This window comes from Aquarana catesbeiana, linkage group LG13, assembly GCF_042186555.1.
Source record: "Aquarana catesbeiana isolate 2022-GZ linkage group LG13, ASM4218655v1, whole genome shotgun sequence".
NCBI lineage: Eukaryota > Metazoa > Chordata > Amphibia > Anura > Ranidae > Aquarana > Aquarana catesbeiana.
In genome coordinates, this window is record NC_133336.1 from 213,536,767 (window position 1) to 213,552,183 (window position 15,417).

Below are 15,417 nucleotides of genomic sequence, written 5' to 3' on the forward strand. Positions count from 1 at the left end.
TACCCTACTTTCTCTCTTCTGAAATCCCCACAATTATTCTTGGGGACTTCAACATCCCTGTCAACACTAACACTACTATTACTTCTAAACTTCTCAGTCTAACCTCATCGCTTGACCTGAAGCAATGGATACAGGCTCCTACTCACTCCAACGGCAACACCCTTGACCTTGCCTTCTCCTATCTGTGCACTCCGTGCAACCTTTCCAACAATCCACTCCCACTCTCTGATCACCACCTTATTAGTTTTGCTCTCTCCTTGTCTTCCACCTCCTCTCCCTCCAACCGCCTAACAGTTACACGTAGAGACCTTCGCCACCTCAATCCTTCTCTTCTCTACTCTGCTACTGATCACTTCTATGACAAAATCTCACCTCTGTCCTGCCCCAACCTAGCTACTTTCATCTACAACAGCTCACTGTCTTCCTCCCTAGACAAGCTTGCCCCCCTCACTACACGCAGAATTAGGCCCCGACTGCTACAACCCTGGCAAACAGATGACACCAGAAGTCTCAGAAAACGTAGCCGTGCTCTTGAGCGCCTGTGGCATAAGACTAAGACCCAGGAAGACTTCACACAATATAAATCTGCCCTCCTAAAATACTACTCCTGCCTTCACACTGCCAAACAGACCTACTTTATCACATTTATTAACACCTTCTCATCCAGTCCACGTCAACTCTTCTCTACCTTCAACACTCTACCCTGTCCTCCACTGCCTCCACCCACCAACTCACTCACTGCCCAGGAGATTGCCAATCACTTCAAAACTAAGATTGATCCAATTCGTGAGGAGATCACCAATGCGCAAAAACCTCCCCCATGCAACACCCCATGTCCACAGACACAATCATTACTTCCTCATTCAACCCTGCTACTATTAATGAGGTCGCTAAACTTTTATCTAGCACTCATCTAACCACTTGCCCCCTGGATCCTGTTCCCTCGCGAATGCTACGCTCACCCTCTGACTCAATTCTACGCTCTCTAAATCACATTTTCAACCTCTCCCTCTCTTGTGGCATCTTCCCAAACTCTCTAAAACATGTGCTAGTCACCCCCATACTAAAAAAGCCCTCACTGGATCCCACCAATCTCAACAACTTACGTCCCATCTCCTTACTCTCCTTCTCCTCCAAACTTCTTGAAAGACTGGTCTACAACCGACTAAGCGACCATCTGACCATGAATAAACTTCTTGATCCCCTTCAGTCCGGTTTTCGCCCTCAACACTCCACTGAAACTGCTCTCCTTAAACTCTCAAATGATCTACTAATGGCTAAAGCCAATGGACACTATTCTGTACTACTTCTCCTGGATCTCTCTGCTGCCTTTGACACAGTGGACCACCCCCTCCTCCTCAAAAAACTCCACTCCTTCGGTCTCCATGACTGTACTCTTCGCTGGTTCTCATCCTACCTATCCCACCGCTCCTTCAGTGTCACTTACAACTCTACTTCCTCCTCTCCTCTTCCTTTTTCCGTTGGGGTCCCCCAAGGTTCTGTTCTTGGACCTCTCCTTTTCTCAATCTACACCACCTCCTTGGGTCAGTTGATTGCCTCCCACGGCTTTAAATATCATCTCTACGCTGATGACACCCAAATCTATCTCTCCACCCCCCAGCTCTCTCCATCTGTCTCCTTACGCATTACCAACTTACTAGCAGACATATCAGCCTGGATGTCACATCACTTTCTCAAACTCAACCTATCCAAAACTGAGCTCATGATATTTCCTCCCTCAGGTGCCACTTCCCCTGATCTCCCTGTCAAGATCAACGGCTCAACTATCAACCCATCTCCCCACGCCAAGGTCCTAGGTGTAATCCTGGACTCTGAACTAACCTTTCGACCCCACATTCTATCACTATCCAAAGCTTGCCGCCTCAGTCTTCGCAACATCTCCAAGATACGCCCCTTCCTAACCAATGACACCACAAAGCTTCTAATCCACTCCCTGGTCATCTCCCGCCTCGATTACTGCAACTCCCTCCTCATTGGTTTACCTCTAAATAGGCTATCCCCATTTCAGTCCATCATGAACGCTGCTGCCAGGCTCATCCACCACACAAACTGCTCAGCGTCTGCCACACCCCTCTGCCAACCTCTCCATTGGCTGCCACTCAGTCACCGAATTAAATTCAAGATACTAACTATAACTTACAAAGCCATCCACAATCTGGCCCCCAGCTACATCTCTAACCTAGTCACAAAATACCAACCTAATCGTTCTCTTCGCTCCTCCCAAGACCTCCTGCTCTGAAACTCCCTTGTCACCTCATCCCATGCTCGCCTTCAGGACTTCTCCAGAGCCTCCCCCATCCTCTGGAATGCTCTACCCCAATCCGTCCGATTTTCTCCTACTTTATCCACTTTCAGACGATCCCTGAAAACTCATCTCTTCAGAGAAGCCTATCTGGCCCCCACCTAACAACTGTACATTTATCTTCTCAATCAGCACATCACCCATAGTTATTACCTCTTGTATCTCTTGACCTTCCCTCTTAGATTGTAAGCTCTAAGGAGCAGGGCCCTCTGATTCCTACTGTATCAAATTGTATTGTATTTGTACTGTTTACCCTCAAGTTGTAAAGCGCTACGTAAACTGTTGGCGCTATATAAATACTGTATAATAAATAATAATAATAATTATACGCCGGTGCGTGTTATAGGCTGATAAATATGGTATATGTATGGAACAATGTTTACTACGATAGTTTAAAAAGGGTCTAAACTCATACGTTAAATTAAAGCACATGGAGCAGTATGCAAGGTAATAAACAGAATATGAACACATGACAAGTACTTACTTTTTTTAAGCACTTTACGGATCCATCTGTACTGATCCGGCTCCCAGAGTTTGAGGTCGGACCATCTTTTCCTAAATTGATCTTTCGAACGCTGTCCCCCAAAACGAACATGCAAGGTCTTCCCCACCTTCGCCATTATTTTGGCTTTTCGGAAATTAGGCCGAGCGTACGGTCCATACTTCCCATCATAGTCTTTTTTTCTCAAAATTGCCAACATCTCCACCATCTCTTCAAAGGCCATATTGGAGGCCTTAAATCTCCGATTCCCAGATCGGGACTTTCCCGGGCTCCTGTCTTCCGTTGCTACCTGAGGTAGTACACACCTGATGTGTCTCCGCCATTTTTTTCTCCTACTACACACCATAGAGAGAAGGGGGCGGAGAATATTCGTTAAAAAAGAACGTCAGGGGAGGGTGACGCAGGCGGAGTTTCACGCATGCGCAGTGTATAAAAAGTTATTACTTATTGTGTCATACGTATGTTCTGTGCGTAGAGGATAGAGGACCGGAACGCCAGAAACAAAGGTAATTTTTTTATTAGTAAACTATGTAGCAGACTATACTGCTTAAAGATTGATGAGGCCTATGTTGGGATAAGATGAGGGTTTAGCTGAAACATTAGTGTTTTTGTCTTGTGTATTATCTTTTACAGAAAACATGAATGCCAAATTTAAGGACCAGAATTTATGACAGCCTTTAATGATAAGTACAGGGAGATGAGGAATCTGTGGGAGGTCAAACACCCTCAATATTACATCAAACCAGTAAGGAAGTCAACGCTGGAGAGACTTCTAGCATTTGTGCAAACTTTCATCCCAGAAGCAACCGTGGAGATTTTGGAAAAGAAAATTGGAATCTTGTGAAATATGTATAGGAGGGAGCATAACAAGATCCAGAATTCCCTGAGATCAGGAGCATCAGCAGATGATGGGTATGTACCCAGGCTGTGGTACTACAAAAAACTATGTTTTCTTGATGACCAGACTGAAGCCAGGGCATAACTTTCAACCCTGATGAGGACCAACCTGGGACTTCCATCCTGGAAGAACTGGTTGTGACCATCTGGAGTCAGGTAAATTAATTTCAGACATATTTATTGTTCTAATATTAATGATGTTAACTAGATGTTATAATTGATTAAGTATTTTATCCTAAAAAAAATGTATACATATCAATTGACAGTAGTGGCCAAAAATGTTTGTCACCTGCTTTAACAAATGCTGGTGTCAGATTTCTATACTCTTATATATGTATTAACATTGAATTTGCAAGTCATGATAAGAAAATTGTGTGTCATTGATGAACCAAAAACTATAAACATGTCCCTTTTTATACACAAGATGAGCTCAGCCTGGAGGAAGGTGTGGAAAGTGGCAGGCAAGAGGAGGCTGGGCCCAGTGTCATCCAGGAGGAGGCTGGGCCCAGTGTCATCCAGGAGGAGGCTGGGCCCAGTGTCAGCCAGGAGGTGGCCGGGCCCAGTGTCATCCAGGAGGTGGCCGGGCCCAGTGTCAGCCAGGAGGTGGCCGGGCCCAGTGTCAGCCAGGAGGTGGCCGGGCCCAGTGTCAGCCAGGAGGTGGCCGGGCCAAGTGTCAGCCAGGAGGTGGCCGGGCCAAGTGTCAGCCAGGAGGTGGCCAGGCCCAGTGTCAGCCAGGAGGTGGCCGGGCCCAGTAGGAACCTCACCGAATCACAAGTGCTATATATTCACAGTTTAGAGTGCTCATTTGGAAAGGTGGAGTGGCGAGAATTAAACTGCCCATTCTACAACTCCCAAAAGAACAGGGAGGCATGGCGGTTCCTCACCCTCTAATGTACTATCTGGCTGCGCAGATGCAACATTTCACGGAGTGGGAACTTGAGATGGTGTCAGACCCCTCCTGTGATCTCCTCCTGGGTCTTGGAATGGATCACACTGCCCTGTCCCATATGGAGATGGCTTTCCTAGTGTTCCCTCTGACTGCCCCACAGTTAGGTCACTGATGAAAATCTGGAGGAGGGTTAAGACCACTTTGGGACTGACGGGTTATCACCTAACCGGTCGGCCTGGGAAAGGGCGGGGGTTAGATTCTTCACACAGATACTTGACAGACCTGTCCTAAAGCCGTACAGACAATTACTGAGCGAATTCCCTGCACTTAAAGGCCACCGCTTTCAATACATACAATTACAACATGCCATTAGATACCAAAGTCGACAATCCAACTTACAATTAGAAGATTCCACATTCCTTGAGTCCATATATCCTGACCCTGAGAATAGGGGAATCATTTCTAGAATCTATACCCACCTACTATCACACATACAAGCCCCTGACTTGTTACCATGTAGGGAGGGGTGGGAGTGAGATATTGGTCCCATCGATGGCGAGCAGTGGAATCAGATTCTGGGAGTGGGTTCCTTGGTATCAGTATCGGCAGCAAAGAGACTGTCTCACCTGTTTATATTACACAGAGTATACCGCACTCCAGTACAGTTGCATAAGTGGGGCAGGCGTGACTCCCCCATATGTCCCAAATGTCAGGCTCACCCAGGTGAACTCATTCATATGCTCTGGCAATGCCCCAAGCTAGTGAGGTACTGGAATTGCATTATTGCCAGAAAAAATAGTGTATACCAAGTTCAGTTAGCGGTAGAGCCGTTGATTTGTTTACTGGGATGCCTGGACGAAGACTTGTACCTCCCCCCGGTTTATATAGCCCTCATGAGGCTGCTATATTTAGCCAGGAAGCTGATTGCCCATTTGTGGCTCTCAGCACGCATCCCTAAATGAGGCACAGTGGATACAAATGGTCAATGCTATCCTCAAAAAACATGTATCGCCATAGAAAATCACCAAAAGTGATGGCTTAACTCCCCAGTTGTTGCACCTCCACAATTGGCCCTGGACAAACTGATGATGGGATAACTGGGCTTTTGGAACTGATGTTGGTGCCCTATATGGTTCAGAAAGTTGAGTGACGTGCTAGTAGGGATGAGCTTCGAGTTCGAGTCGAACTCATGTTCGACTCGAACATTGGCTGTTCGCAAGTTCGCCGAACAGCGAACAATTTGGGGTGTTCGCGGCAATGCCGCGGAACACCCTTTAAAAGTCTATGGGAGAAATCAAAAGTGCTAATTTTAAAGGCTAATATGCAAGTTATTGTCATAAAAAGTGTTTGGGGACCCGGGTCCTGCCCCAGGGGACATGGATCAATGCAAAAAAAAGTTTTAAAAACGGCCGTTTTTTCAGGAGCAGTGATTTTAATAATGCTTAAAGTCAATCAATAAAAGTGTAATATCCCTTTAAATTTCGTACCTGGGGGGTGTCTATAGTATGCCTGTAAAGGGGCGCATGTTTCCTGTGTTTAGAACAGTCTGACAGCAAAATGACATTTTGAAGGAAAAAACTCATTTAAAACTACCCGCGGCTATTGCATTGCTGACAATACACATAGAAGTTCATTGATAAAAACGGCATGGGAATTCCCCAAAGGGGAACCCCGAACCAAAATTAAAAAAAAAAATGACGTGGGAGTCCCCCTAAATTCTATACCAGGCCCTTCAGGTCTGATATGGATATTAAGAGGAACCCCGGCCAAAATTTAAAAAAAAAATGACGTGGGGTTCCCCCTAAATTCCATACCAGACCCTTCAGGTCTGGTATGGATTTTAAGGGGAACCCCGTGCCAAAAAAAAAAAAAAAAACGGCGTGGGGTCCCCCCAAAAATCCATACTTATCTGAGCACGCAACCTGGCAGGCCGCAGGAAAAGAGGGGGGGACGAGAGTGCGGCCCCCCCTCCCTCCTGAACCGTACCAGGCCACATGCCCTCAACATTGGGAGGGTGCTTTGGGGTAGCCCCCAAAACACCTTGTCCCCATGTTGATGAGGACAAGGGCCTCATCCCCACAACCCTGGCCGGTGGTTGTGGGGGTCTGCGGGCGGGGGGCTTATCGGAATCTGGAAGCCCCCTTTAACAAGGTGACCCCCAGATCCCGGCCCCCCCCTGTGTGAAATGGTAAGGGGGTACTTACCCTACCATTTCACGAAAAAAGTGTCAAAAATGTTAAAAATGACAAGAGACAGTTTTTGACAATTCCTTTATTTAAATACTTCTTCTTTCTTCTATCTTCCTTCATCTTCTGGTTCTTCTGGTTCTTCTGGCTCTTCTGGTTCTTCCTCCGGCGTTCTCGTCCAGCATCTCCTCCGCGGCGTCTTCTATCTTCTTCTCCTCGGGCCGCTCCGCACCCATGGCATGGGGGGGAGGCTCCCGCTCTTCTCTTCATCTTCTTCATCTTCTTCTCTTCTTCTTTTCTTCTCTTCTTCTCTTCTTCATTTTCTTCTCCGGGCCGCTCCGCAATCCATGCTGGCATGGAGGGAGGCTCCCGCTGTGTGACGGCGCTCCTCGTCTGACAGTTCTTAAATAACGGGGGGACGGGCCCACTCGGTGACCCCGCCCCCCTCTGACGCACGGGACATGACGGGACTTCCCTGTGGCATTCCCCGTGACGTCACAGGGAAGTTCCATCAAGTCACCGTGCGTCAGAGTGGGGTGGGGTCACCGGGTGGCCCCGCCCCCCCCCCCCCCCGTTATTTAAGAACTGTCAGACGAGGAGCGCCGTCACACAGCGGGAGCCTCCCTCCATGCCAGCATGGATTGCGGAGCGGCCCGGAGAAGAAAATGAAGAAGAGGAGAAGAAGAGGAGAAGAAGAGGAGAAGAAGAGGAGAAGAAGAGGAGAAGAGCGGGAGCCTCCCCCCCATGCCATGGGTGCGGAGCGGCCCGAGGAGAAGAAGATAGAAGACGCCGCGGAGGAGATGCTGGACGAGAACACCGGAGGAAGAACCAGAAGAGCCAGAAGAACCAGAAGATGAAGGAAGATAGAAGAAAGAAGAAGCATTTAAATAAAGGAATTGTCAAAAACTGTCTCTTGTCATTTTTAACATTTTTGACACTTTTTTCGTGAAATGGTAGGGGTACAGTACCCCCTTACCATTTCACACAGGGGGGGCCGGGATCTGGGGGTCACCTTGTTAAAGGGGGCTTCCAGATTCCGATAAGCCCCCCGCCCGCAGACCCCCACAACCACCGGCCAGGGTTGTAGGGATGAGGCCCTTGTCCTCATCAACATGGGGACAAGGTGTTTTGGGGGGCTACCCCAAAGCACCCTCCCAATGTTGAGGGCATGTGGCCTGGTATGGTTCAGGAGGGAGGGGGGCCGCACTCTCGTCCCCCCCCTCTTTTCCTGCAGCCTGCCAGGTTGCGTGCTCGGATAAGGGTCTGGTATGGATTTTTGGGGGGACCCCACGCCTTTTTTTTTTTTTTTTTTTTTCTTTTGGCGCGGGGTTCCCCTTAAAATCCATATCAGACCTGAAGGGCCTGGTATGGAATTTAGGGGGACTCCCACGTCATTTTTTTTTTTTAATTTTGGTTCGGGGTTCCCCTTTGGGGAATTCCCATGCCATTTTTATTAATGAACTTCTATGTGTATTGTCGGCAATGCAATAGCCGCGGGTAGTTTTAAATGAGTTTTTTCCTTCAAAATGTCATTTTGCTGTCAGACTGTTCTAAACACAGGAAACATGCGCCCCTTTACAGGCATACTATAGACACCCCCCAGGTACGAAATTTAAAGGGATATTACACTTTTATTGTTTGACTTTAAGCATTATTAAAATCACTGCTCCTGAAAAAACGGCCGTTTTTAAAACTTTTTTTTGCATTGATCCATGTCCCCTGGGGCAGGACCCGGGTCCCCAAACACTTTTTATGACAATAACTTGCATATAAGCCTTTAAAATTAGCACTTTTGTTTATTCATGTTCGTGTCCCATAGACTTTAACGGTGTTCGAGTGTTCGAACAAACTTTTTTCCTGTTCGCATGTTCTGGTGCGAACCGAACAGGGGGGTGTTCGGCTCATCCCTACGTGCTAGGAGTGCCTTGCTTGTTCGGCAAATGTCAGTCCCTAATGATATATGATCGGTTGGTACATCATCTTTATATTTTTGTTTTATTTAATTTACTTATTTTTTCTTCTTAGCTGAGCACTAGGCTGCTCATCTGTTTGTATTTTTTTTCCTAAATTCAGGGTAAACAGGAACTCAGGGTTTTATACAATGTTTTTTCAGCTGTATGATAGCAGTGTTGGCCTTATTGTTAATGCCACTCATATCTTGTAATGAGAAATGAGACTCCTGTTTTATATCTATGTCATACGATTGCAATTGTCCCATGTTTCGCCTTGTGTTCTCATTAATAAAAACCTTTTTGTTGATTAAAAAAAAAAATCTAAGACTTCTAAGTCTAGGAGCAGAAAGACGCCACCTCCGTGGACAGGATCCTGAAGGAGCTGGATGAGAACGGAGATGGGGAGGTGGACTTTCAGGAGTTTTTCATCTTGGTGGCCTCTTTGACCGTGGCCTGCAACACCTTCTTCTGCGAGAGCAGCTGAGCCACTCCGACCGTTCATTCCACCGCCATGGAGGAGACCCTTGTACAAAGACTGACGTCTCAATAAACTAGAAATTTATCATTTAAATGCTTCTGTGTTTCTGTTTTCTGCATCAATATATCTACAGAATACCAATGACTATAATCCAATACCAATATTCCTGAGTGTCCGCATGTGTCATTGTTCTGGAACCCCAAGTGTCCGTGTGTGTCATTGTTCTGGAACCCCAAGTGTCCGTGTGTGTCATTGTTCTGGAACCCCAAGTGTCCGTGTGTGTCATTTGTTGACTAGTTCTGTATTTTGTGCATACACCTCAATCATTGTAGTAGTATGGACATATACATATCTAGATCTGAGAGATCTTACAACAAAGAGGTAGTTCGTTCCGCAATACACATTTATTAATAGGGTTACATAATCTGTACAAAGTACACACCCGACAGTATTTACAACACAATGTACAGTGTAGGTCTCCTGGCTTACATGGTATTTACAAATTACCCACGACACCCATATTTACAGTACAGTATAAAATACAAGTATATTAGATTACCTGTTAGCTTCAGGTCAGCCCATGGTGACTGCTGTCTGTTCCCACACCAAAGAGTGAGTTAGCTTGGTCACAAAGCATTATATCCCCCCCCCCTCCTTTCTGTAGTGTGGCTAATATAATTCTCCCTAATTGGTCACTGTACCTAGTAAATGTATATTGGGCACAGCCTGATTGGATGAGTCAAAGAAGGCTGTTGTTTACTGCCCAGGGAAGATGTTCTCAGGGAGAACAAAAGGCCAACCTTTGAAGTTGAACTAATTACAATAACACCAACACAACACTCAGTATTTTAAATATATTTCCCTCCAACTGAAATATATTTCTAATTGCAATATTTTACAGCGATTAATGGAGATTTCACATAATCCCATAAGGCAACAGATGGCCCCTTGTGGACAGTTGAAAATATGAGACTCGGCCACACCTAGAATAATGGTTTATGTGCAATCTCCTTCAATATCTGGCACGTTTGGCTTTGTCCTCTGAAATGAAATAAAACTCTTTGAGAAGAGAAAAAAAACTTTTAAACTCTCCATCCTTACAGTTCACATTTCTGGATCCCAGTATCGGTAGTCATTACTTGTTCTGGATGTCATAAGTCCATAATAAAAATCAGGAGAAACAGCCCCAAAACAAGAAGAAGAAAAAACAAAAAAAAACATGAGGATCCTTGTTCTCAACAGTCCAATAATAACAGTACGAAAGTCCATGCACATCTGGTTCTGTTGCCCTTGCTTCTGGGATGGCCTTCCCGGGTGATTCCAATTGGATACAGCATACAATAATGGCCTGGGGACCAGCTTTCCTGGCTTTCTAAGATTATACTTTATTAATGTGGACAAAGGTAGAGAAAGAAAAACACAAGTACATTTAAGACATATGCATTCAACTGAATGCTTGTCTGGTAAGTCTGAGCCGTAAGGACCTTTGATTAGAATTGTCATAGATATACTGCGACATACTAATGAGACCCCTTTCCCAGTGACAACAGTGTAACAATTTGAATGGTTACGCCCTTCAGCCAGGTGTCTGATTTTCATCCCCCCATCTTTCTTCCTCCATTGTCATATGCCTGCAAGTACCTCTGCCCCACCTTCCGTGGAACACCATGTTGTGTGTGTGTGTATGACTCTTCACGTGTTCCGGGGAATTTTGTTGCTATCGCAACTCACCACTAACTCCTTTTACTGGAACTGTGTTCCGTTCAACCTTGGCTGGTGCCAAACCTTTGGGCATATAGCTCCGTCATTGGCTACCATGTGTAGCTACTGTATGAGTCCTGCCTTTAGCAGGCTGCGGAAGAGGTCATCACCTTAAGAGTTCTCCATGCAGATTAGGCAGTGTCGCCTACGCAGACAAAAATAACTTGATTTCAGAATACGGATAAGTGGAATGTCATCAGTCACTAGTGGCTTCAGGAACAATCAAACTAAATTACTCTTAAGTACAATTGTACTATACTCCCTGCTATTTGCCAATCACTATGAGTCTCACCAGTCCCAGTATATCTATATGATATTCACGCAATGCTCTTTGAACTTGATTATGGCACAAAAAGAAAACTGACCAAAAAAAAATAAAAAATTGATCAATGACCACATATGATGACTGCCCAATATTAGAACTGTAGAGAGGATTGTATGTCACATATACAAAGAAAATAGTCACATGACTGTTGCTAACACCCAGGTGTTACTGTCATAGTTGGTAATAGCTACAATCACATACATTTATATAACAATTATCCAATGTTGAAAGAGAGAAGAAAAACTGTTGGAACTTGGTCCATCCCCAAAAATGCTATAGGGAAGCTTTAATATTCTATATCAACATTTCTAACCATTTTAAATGTTCTCCATATAATGTTTCCCCCTACTCCCCTCTTTTTTTTTTTTTTTTTTCTTTGTTTTACCCTAGTGAAACTAAACTCAAGAATCACCATGAAAAAAAATAAAAAAAAATAAAAACAATAAAAAAATAAAGGTACTATAGGAAAGAAAGAAAAATAGTAAACATTAAAAAAAGAAATAAAAGAAAAATTTTAAATCTTTCTTCCCCCTTTGTTTTTTGTAAACAAAAAAAAATTACCGTTAAGAAAAAATAAAGAATAAAAATGAGAGAAGAAAAAAAAAAATTTAACAAATTAAAAAAAAATTGAATCTGTATTCTGTCAAAAAAACATTGAAACTGCCTTCAAACATTGTAGCTATTCAAAAGGCAGCACCCTCTGTCGGTGGTGATTAACATATTAATTGACTCTTAGTGGAAATCCATTTGCAAGTAAATCAGGCCACAAGAACTTGTATTACAGAGAGCAGGATCTCTGTTTAAAAAAAAAGTTTAAATTTTTTTCTTTTTAGAATTTAGTTGGGCCTGACTGCAATTAATTAGATTCAAGGCTTCTACTTAAAACAAAAATAAAAATTATGTTTTAAGGTCCTCTGTGTTTCAAAGTATTTTGTCCAGTCTGGGTCCAATCATTCGTCCTTGTTTGTGTATTTCTCCTAAAATACAAAACTCAAAAATTAATAACACCTCACTGTACCTCTCTGGGAGGTTCATAATGGACTAAACTAGTAGTGGATGATTGGAACAGACTTCCAGCTGAGATAATGCGTCCATCCACAGTAAGTACAGTCGAAAATGTACAGACACACCCACATATCTGTACTCTGACAAACAAAAAGTTATAGGAAAACCTGGTGTGTTTGTAAGTACTTAAAGTTTAAGAAGACAACATGTAGACATAAACATATTAACAGCACATGCGTCAATTTGGAAGGAAAAACAAAACACAAGACCTAATGAATCCATAAGATGCCACAAGGTGCAAAGCAATGCATTGTTATGTATTTTCCACGTATCAGAGTGAATGAAACTTCACTCTAAGCCACAGGAAAGGAAAAAATAAAAAATAAAATATCCCTACAGTTTTTCAGAGTCATAGGGATCGAGATCTCATATATGTGCACAGATTATTTATTCGAGAATACATGTAAACCAAAAAAAAAAGTATTAATTTAAACTGGTACCAGTACTCATTACAAACGAGAAAAAAAAAATTATTAAAATAATCATAAACAGTACAAAGCATGCGCATTAGTGTGATCACACTTGATTGATGGCTATAAAAACAATGGTGAGTACACCCCTACAAAAAAAAAAAAATCTTTCTTTACACATGGACAGTTCATACCCATGCATTCCATCACTCAGACACACACATTCATTTAGATTGAACCCATACATTCTGGATAGAGCTTTGATAAATCGCAAATGAATTGTTATGTGTTTACGCAAACAGGAGAAAGGAAACAAAAAAAAACAAACAAAAACCAAGAACACCAACCAAAAACAAATAAATAAAAAAATAAATAAATAAAATGAAGCAAGAGTAGGCTTCTGTACTTAACACTACTTGTACCCTATACCTTTGAATATTTATGGCAGTCTTCTGATCCTTTGGGGAAGATAAACACCTGTATTACTAATAACCATGTTTGAATACCTAGCCTAATATACATTACCTTAGGTGTATGTATTTATGTATAAATACATCTATATTGATACACCTGATCAATATGTAAATACTTTTTCATGAGCTCCCTGCACCTGGAAAATATAACTTAGACAAAAGTTATTACCCTTTTCCCTTTCTTTGACACAAAGAAAGCAAACACTGCCACATTGTTACATTTACATATTTACATTGGTATATGTTCACTGACATTCACACTTGGATCTGGGGAAAATAAATTAATCAGATCATAGACATCTGAATGACACATTAGATCTGGTATTTCTTTTGCTGTTTCTACATTGCTTATATTTAAGGTTTGTTCCCAGTAAGGTGAAGTCCTAGCAGATAGCATAGATAGGTTGGCCACCCCCCTCCAGTATTTTCTGTTTGAATGGAACAGATGGTTTTCTGTGGGACCTTAACAATTTGATCAAAAGATTGTTTTATTTCTTTCAGTTCTTTCCTACACTGTACCAAATCTGCATGGCAGGCTTCATATTTTACCTTAAGAACATGTTGTGATGTTTCCATTATTTTATTGGTATTTTCCCAATTATGAATATGCGACTTCAGTAGTTCAATCTCATTTTCAAGAGAGGTAATTGTGCTAATTAACTTAACCTCTTTCAGAACTGATTTCCTGTGCTGTAATCTGAGATCACTTTCCATGGAATTTACATTCAAAGGGGAGCATGAGGCTATTTGCCTTTGACTAGTACCTGGGGGGGGCCATGCCTATAGATCTTATCTTTGGAGGCATTGTAATTGTAATGGTGCATCGTTCTGTTTGAAAAGGTGGCAAATTCTCCCGTAGTGTGACTTGCTAAACAGGTTTTGTTGTTTGTACTCTGGTGATAAATCTTTGTTTTCACAGAATTAGACCTTCTGGCTACATGAAAAAAATTGTGCATACAGTCCCTGATGCATTGATACGAATCTTTAAGAGGATTTTAAAAAAATCCACATTTAATTTTAAATTTTGGATGGGCATTAGCTATTAGGAGGGTTTTGTACTCTGGGTCCTCTCTGTGTACATTTCTCTGTTTGCCTACATAGTAAGCTGACCATAGCCTGTTTGCATAAAGAAATGGATTCTCATTATTTTCCTGTTTTGTTCTCTATGCTGCTTTTAAGCCTAGGTCAAAGGTGTCACGGAACGCCCCACACTCCGCTAGAGTGCTTCCGTCTGTATACCGCTTCCTAAGTTCTGGAACACGAGTCCAATGGATCTGGCTATAGAAACCCCAAGAACTAGACAACACCAGTCTTGGAGTACATCAGAACTGCCTTTATTTTGAGATCTCACAGACCTTTTTATATCAGGGATGACTCAAAGCTAACCTAATTAACATGACCTAATTTACTACAAAATGTACCCAGACCAGATGACAGTCTTGTGGGCACCGGGCTTCACACATTAATACAATTAACAATACAAACAACAATCTCCCCCCTCCTCAGCCTAGACCATTCGTCTATTAGCCAGGGCTGGTGGCTAATGTGATCAGCTCTCTCAATGAACATAAACACATGTTGATAACACCAGCATCTCCTCACAGGATGTGTCCCAGCAGAATGAATCAGTCTTATCAGCAGGGGGCTGCTGGAGGAATCCCCCCTCCCTCTTCAGGGACACAAATATACAATAAGGAGTCCCCATACAATATATACATGACTGAGTCCGATTAATACAGTTCAGACTGGATTTCTCATTCACCTCAAATGCTAGGGCCCATAATCGGTGGGCAACAGGCTTGCACACAGTCCTCTCCAACAGCCTCCGCTCTGGCCATGCCCGTGACAAAAGGGATATATTATTTTTAGCAATTCATCTACAGTTTCATTGTAATCTGCTCTTCCTTCTTTAACATGGTCTGGTAGGGAAGACCATGTGTCTAAGTTAACTGTTAATAGTAAAACTTTAACCTGATCTCTGGAGTTGGCAACTCCCAGCAATTTACATCGTTGCAAGACATTATCTGCATGAAATGTTATGTGCACTCCTGGCAATAGTTTGCCAATAATGTTAGCTACAAGTAGCACATTTTCTAAAGACTGTCTGTCCTCCCTATCCATCTTTTGTGCTGTGCTCTCAATTCCTGTTGATATGC

The 15,417-nt window shown here is 43.2% G+C and overlaps 1 long non-coding RNA gene across 1 annotated transcript in view; it reads left to right on the forward strand.

The window, feature by feature from the left end:
• LOC141116367 (uncharacterized) overlaps positions 1–9,291 on the forward strand; it is a 29,616-nt gene extending 20,325 nt beyond the window's left edge. The window contains exons 2-3 of the long non-coding RNA XR_012237029.1: positions 3,459–3,878; positions 9,076–9,291. This is a non-coding gene — a long non-coding RNA (uncharacterized lncRNA). The remainder of the gene's footprint in view (positions 1–3,458; positions 3,879–9,075) is intronic.
• Positions 9,292–15,417: the final 6,126 nt, after the last annotated feature.